This window comes from Theropithecus gelada, chromosome 14, assembly GCF_003255815.1.
Source record: "Theropithecus gelada isolate Dixy chromosome 14, Tgel_1.0, whole genome shotgun sequence".
In the NCBI taxonomy this organism is placed as follows: domain Eukaryota; kingdom Metazoa; phylum Chordata; class Mammalia; order Primates; family Cercopithecidae; genus Theropithecus; species Theropithecus gelada.
In genome coordinates, this window is record NC_037682.1 from 61,535,913 (window position 1) to 61,542,107 (window position 6,195).

Genomic DNA, 6,195 nt, shown 5'->3' on the forward strand with positions numbered 1-6,195 from the left:
ACAGCAGCTTTTGCCCAGCTATCTCACTGTAGGAGCAGAACAGGCTTTACTTCATTCCTGAGGACTACCAGAGCCTCTCACTTCAATGGAAAGAAGAAGCTAATCTTGAGGAAGAGAACACTGACAAATGCTATTGCAGAGGGAGCCCATGACAGTACTTCTGACCCTCCCACTGTAAGGCATAATGTGCACCAGTAACCTGAAAAATGGAGACTTAGCTGGGCAGACGGAGAAAGTGATTTCCAAAGAAAGAGATTACCACAGAAGTAGAAAAGAATACCAGAAACTTCCAATTTTAGTTCCAACATGTAAAGAGCTTGAGAATCATTACTCCAATCCTCACAAGAAAAACAAAGCTTGGCTGGACACAGTAGCTCACGCCTATAATCCCAGCACTTTGGGAGGCTGAGGCGGGTGGATCACTTGAGGTCAGGAGTTCGAGACCAGCCTGGCCAACATGTTGAAACCCTGTTTACAAAATTACAAAAATTAACCGGGCACGGTGGTGGGTGCCTGCAATCCCAGCTACTCCGGAAGCTGAGACAGGAGGATCATTTGAACCCAGGAGACAGAGGTTGTGGTGAGCCGAGGCCGCACCACTACACTCTAGCCTGGGCGACAGAGTGAGGCTCAGTCTCAAAAAAAAAAAATTTTTTTTTTTGAAAAAGGACTTGCATGAGTCATATACTGGTAGGAACACTTACACAGCAGTTCTGACAAATTGCTGGAGGCTGATTATGGACTAGCTTGAGAGAGAGAAACTCCTAGCACCTAGACTTAGGGCCCCACCCCCGCCTCACTTTCTTGGAATTTACCTCCAAAAACCAAAGTGAGTTCCCATATTGGAAAGCCAAGAAAAAGATCCTTTCTTTTCTGGCAGAGAGACAGTAAAAGAACCGTTCTGAAATATGTTCAGAGCATCCCCCATAACAAAGGCCTACTCTCCACTGGAAAAGACTTGAAAGCAGAATGCTTTCTCCAAGTAAGACAAAGAACTGAAGATTCCTGCACTTCTCTGGTAACAGAATGAAGGAGGTGTATTCTTGTACAGTCATGTGGTTACCACTGAAACTGTTTTGGGGACATCAAATTATTGATAATGGCAATCTCTTGGCCTTAATGGTACAATGCCTAAGAGACAGGGACAGATATTCCATATGCAGGGTAGATGTCAACTTTTGTCAATGAGTACATGCAGAGGCTCTTTTTAGATAATAGGAGTACAAAGTCCACTTGCTACACAAAGTTGGCCGTTTTTCCCAAGGAGTTCATATGACTCAGGCTACCATCATATCACCATTTGCACACAATACATCGATTCACACATTCTTAATTTTCTCCAGGGTTACTGTGAATTTTTACCCAATGAAATGAAGCCTGCTCATGTGACTGATTTAAAATGGCTTTTCCTTATCATGCTACACTGATGTGTCCCAAGTAAGTCATGGTTTTAGCTTTGTTACTGTTTTTCTCCCAAATCTGCCCTTCATGAGATTTGTATCCTCCTTATGTCTTATAATTATACAAAGCTTCAAATAGAATTTCCTCTCATAGTCCAATCTTTTCTCCCCCAGAGTATACTATATTTGATGTTATCTATAATCAATCAAGGCTCAAGAATCAAAACAATCATGTACTTGTGCCATTGTTTTATAATAGATTAATCAATATGCAATGTATACAGTTTATCATAGGCTAATTTTCTCTCTTCTTTTACCCTGTATATCCATTGATATTCCTGAATGTGGTGTTAAAATCTGCATATGAAATGATTTTATTTTGTTTTTCAACATAAGCTTTCAACTTGAAGTTTTCATCATTACCTTGGTCTAGACCAAGGTAGACCCCAACTTTAATATTACTTACATCATTTATGAGTAATATAATTATAGGAGTCTATTCCTTCATTAGGCCTGAGATTACATTTTGAGCATTATACATTACTTTGATTATTATTATTATTATTTTTTGAGATGGAGTCTCACTTTGTTGCCCAGGCTGGAGTGCAGTGGCATGATCTCTGCTCATTGCAACCTTTGCCTCCTGGGTTCAAGCGATTCCCCTGCCTCAGCCTCCCGAATAGCTGGAATTACAGGCACGTGCCACCATGCCCGGCTAATTTTTGTATTTTTAGTAGAGACGGGGTTTCCCCATGTTGGTCAGCCTGGTCAAACAGTAAATATTTTAGGATTTGCAGGTCAAGCAGTCTCTGTTGCAACCAGTCAACACTGCTGTTGTAACCTGAAAGCAGTCACAGATGATACATAAATGAGCATGGTGATATTCCAATAAAGTACATTTACAAAAATAGATATCAAAGTAGGATTTGACTCACACACTGACCTTTTCAGATTTCTAACAGAGAGGAATGAATAAAAATGTTGCCTCTGAATTTTGCTGCCATGTTTTGTAGGCTAATTCTACCACTTCATATTTGTCCAACTTTGAGCTAATTCTTTCATCTCACTGTACCTCCATTTTCTCACTTTTTTTAAAAAAAGGGATAATGACAGTACCTATTTTCATAGGACCACTATAAAGATTGAGTCCAGGCCGTATGCAGTGGCTCAAGCCTGTAATTCCAGCACTTTGGGAGGCCAAGGCAGGTGGATCACCTGAGGTCAGGAGTTTGAGACCTGCCTGGCTAACATGGCGAAACCCTGTCTCTACTAAAAAACACAAAAATTAGATAGGCGTGGTGGTGGGTGCCTGTAATCCCAGCCTACTCGGGAGGCCGAGGCTGGTGAATCGCTTAACCTGGGAGGCGGAGGTTGCAGTGAGCCAAGATTGTGTCATTGCTCTCCAGCCTGGGCGACAAGTGCAAAACTCTGTCTCAAAAAAAAAAAAAAAAAAAAAAAAAATTGTCCATATATATAATGTGTAGAAATGTGATTAACACACAGGAAACAATATAGAAAACTCAGTTGCTGTCTTCATACAAGTACCCTCAGTGGTCAGGTGGAAATGTATGTGATTCAAATGTATGTGTTGACTTTCAGTTCAAAAATGTGAGTGTTTCCTTTGATCTCTTGAAATAAAGGCCAATGCTTAGCTGAGATAGGCAATAATGCCATAAACTTGCAGTTCTATCTTCAATTCTCTAACATTTCTCCTCTGCTTTTTCAAAGATTCCAAAATAGACTCAGTTTCCCTGTTTTTCGTATTTTAATTATTTGCCTTCCAAATACTAGTATGTTTTCAAGATGGATAAAAATGAATCAATTTCTTAGTTGATTCCTTGTTTGACATGAGCCTTTACCTAAGCTTGCATTTATTTAAAAGAAAAAAAAAAAAAAAAAAAAAAAAGCCAGGCGTGGTGGCTCATGCCTGTAATCCCAGCACTTTGGGAGACCAAGGGAGGTAGATCACCTGAGACTGAGAGTTTGAGATCAGCCTGGCCAACATGGTGAAATCCTGTTTCTACTAAAAATACAAAAATTAGCCAGGGGTGGCAGGCACCTTTAATCCCCGCTACTTGGGAGGCTGAGGCAGGAAAATCACTTGAACCCGGGAGGCAGAGGTTGCAGTGAGCTGAGATCGTGCCACTGCACTCCAGCCTGGGCAACAAGAGGGAGACTCCATCTCAAGAAAAAAAAAAAAAAGGTTATTCTCGGTCTCAAACATCAACCCAATGAGAACCTGAGAACTAGCCCTTCACCAATCAAATATAATGTTTCAAATCTTGGAACCCTAGAACCCCAAATTTATCTTCTAAAAGATGGTTGAAATAAACCTGGCACAGAATATGCCTTTGTTTTATCTAAAATTGACTGAGTCTCTGTGAAGAATAGGGCTAGATTGTATGCACGAAGCAGTTATACAGCAAATGTTTAAAAAACTGAGAGTCCCATGGAATCAAGATCATTTAGACAACAGGTAAAGTAGCAAAATATCTAAATTTTAATTAAAACTAAGTTAAAATGCCCATTCAGACAGTAACTTGTTGGGAAAAATGAAGACAACTATATCATTTACCTAGAGCAACAACATGCTACTTAAATACTTTTTTTTTTTTTTTTTTTGAGATGGCGTTTCGCTCTCGTTGCCCAGGCTAGAGTACAATGGCACGATCTCGGCTCACCGCAACCTCTGCCTCCCAGGTTCAAGTGATTCTCCTGCCTCAGCCTCCGGAGTAGCTGGGATTACAAGCATGTGCCACCACGCCCGGCTAATTTTGTATTTTTAGTAGAGATGGAGTGTCTCCATGTTGTTCAGGCTGGACTCGAACTCCCAACCTCAGGTGATCCACCCACCTCAGCCTCCCAAAGTGCTAGAATTACAGGTACGAGCCACTGCACCTGGCCTAAGTAATCTTTAAATATAAAGACACAAATAGTTTAAAAGTAAAAAGATGAAAAGGTATGTTACGAAAACAATAATCAAAAGAAAGCTGGGCTGGGTGCGGTGGCCCATGCCTGTAATTCCAGCACTTTGGGAGGCCAAGGCGGGTGGATCACCTGAGGTCAGGAGTTCGAGACCAATCTGACCAACATGGTGAAAACCTGTCTCTACTAAAAATACAATATTAGCTGGATGTGGTGGCAGGCACCTGTAATCCCAGCTACTCAGGAAGCTGAGGCAGGAGAATCGCTTGAATCCAGGGGGCAGAGGTTGCAGTGAGCCAAGATCACACCACTGTACTTCAGCCTGGGTGACAGAACAAGACTCCGTCTCAAAAAAAAAAAAAAAAAAAAAAAAAAAAAACAGAAAAAGAAAAAAAAAGCTGGAGTGGCTAAATTAATATCTAACAAAGTAGAAAAAGATATTAGTAGAGATAGAGGGTAATTCCATAATGAGAAAGGGGTCAATTCATCAACAGGATGTAACATTCCTAAATGTGTATGCTCCTTACAAAACAGCTTCAAAAATCAAAAAGCAAAATCTGATAGAATTGCAGGAGAAATAGGCAAATTCATAAATATAGTTGGAAATGTCAACACCCCTCTCTCATAGAAAATCAGTAAGGATATAGAAGATTTGAATAATATTGACCAACATGATGTTTATTGAACACTGTACCCCAGGACAAGAGAATACACATTTCTTTCAAGTGCAAATGAAACATTTACCGATATAGATCATATCCTTCACCGTAAAACAAGTCTCAATACATTTAAAAAGGATTCAAGTCATATAAAGTCTATATCTGGACCATTTAAAATTAAATTATAAACCAATAACAAAAAGATATATGAACATCCTCATAGATTAGGGAAAAAATACAATTTTAAATAATTCAATGGTCAAAGAAGAAATCAAAAGGGAAAATAGAATCTTGAATAGAATGGAGAATATATCAAAATTTGTGAGATGCCATAGAAGGAAATTTATAGCTCTAAGTGCTATATATACATAAAAGAACGTCATCTGATTTATTGCCTTGATGGTGATGAGTTTCACGAGTCAAAATGTATCAAGTTATATACTTTATGAAATGTATTATATGTCAATTATATCACAATAATAATGTTAAGACAGTCCTCTTCCCCTAAAAAAATTTTTTAAAGTTAGAATCAAACTTACCTGCCACTCACTTGTTGGGAAATATTAGGATAACTATACCACATGTCTAGAACTTTAGTGACAATACGGTTTTCTTTTACAAACTTTAGGTTATAGAATAGAATTAACATAGTTCCAGAAAAAAGCTGAGATCCTGAGTCCTCTATAATGGGAAAAGGGACTACTTAGGGTTCCAGGCAGTTTCCACCAAAATCTGAGTTTTCTTTCCCTTGAAATTTGATTGTAGATGATTGCATACAGCTAGACATTTAAAAAATCTTTACAGTTAGGTTTAGCCATATGGCTATTCTCATCAACAGAAAAAAAGCAGATATTACGAATCTCATCTATGAACTAAGAATTTAAAAAGCAAGGTTTCTCCGCTAAGTTTTTTCTTTACCTTTCTGCCAGCTTGATGCTGTTACTACTATTCTGGGGTACAGCAAGTGCCACAAGATGAAAGCAAGCTTGGCGCACGAATCCCACATGGAACAGTGCCACTCACCACCAGTTACATATACTCATGACCAATTGTTTTACATAAACAAGAAATATAGTTCTTTAGTATTCGATCCATTATGTATTTTGGTTCTTTTTTAAAAGTAGTTTAGCCTACTCTATCACACCAAAAATTTCAAGAACAGAAGGCCTCTGTCAAGCCCCCATAATCCCTCAGGAAAAGGTCAGAGCTCT